The following is a 489-nucleotide window of genomic DNA, read 5'->3' as shown; positions in this document are numbered from 1 at the left end:
CTCGCTTGGATGGACAAGCTGGATCTTTATCTGATGTAAAACAAAGTGGCGTTAAAATAAAAGGACATTTGCGATGCATAGTGTTTGAGTTCAAGGAATGAGATGCACTGGGAAAGTTGAAATGTTTTTTTTTGTGTTAGCCTTGTTATAGAAATATGTAAAAGTAAACAACTTAAAAGGACAGATAAAGTAGTTGATGGTACGTAGAGAATATTTCGTCTTAGGCAAGACAACAGCCGCATATATATGTTACTATGGAGCTTTTAGAAACATTCAAAAGACCTTTTGCAGATATTTGGTGAAAAATGCAAAATATGCAGTAACTGTGAACAAGAAAGATGTACAAGAATAAGACGCGATGTCAAGATTTGAACTTCCACTAGAGTACCAAGGTAGAAAAAATGCACTTGAAGTTTTACACCGTCCTGCACAAAATATGCACTTACAGAAACGTTCCCAACCCAATAGAGTGGGAACTGCACGGTGTAG

Source organism: Branchiostoma floridae, chromosome 18 (genome assembly GCF_000003815.2).
Source record: "Branchiostoma floridae strain S238N-H82 chromosome 18, Bfl_VNyyK, whole genome shotgun sequence".
Lineage (NCBI taxonomy): Eukaryota > Metazoa > Chordata > Leptocardii > Amphioxiformes > Branchiostomatidae > Branchiostoma > Branchiostoma floridae.
This window is presented reverse-complemented; position numbering follows the sequence as displayed.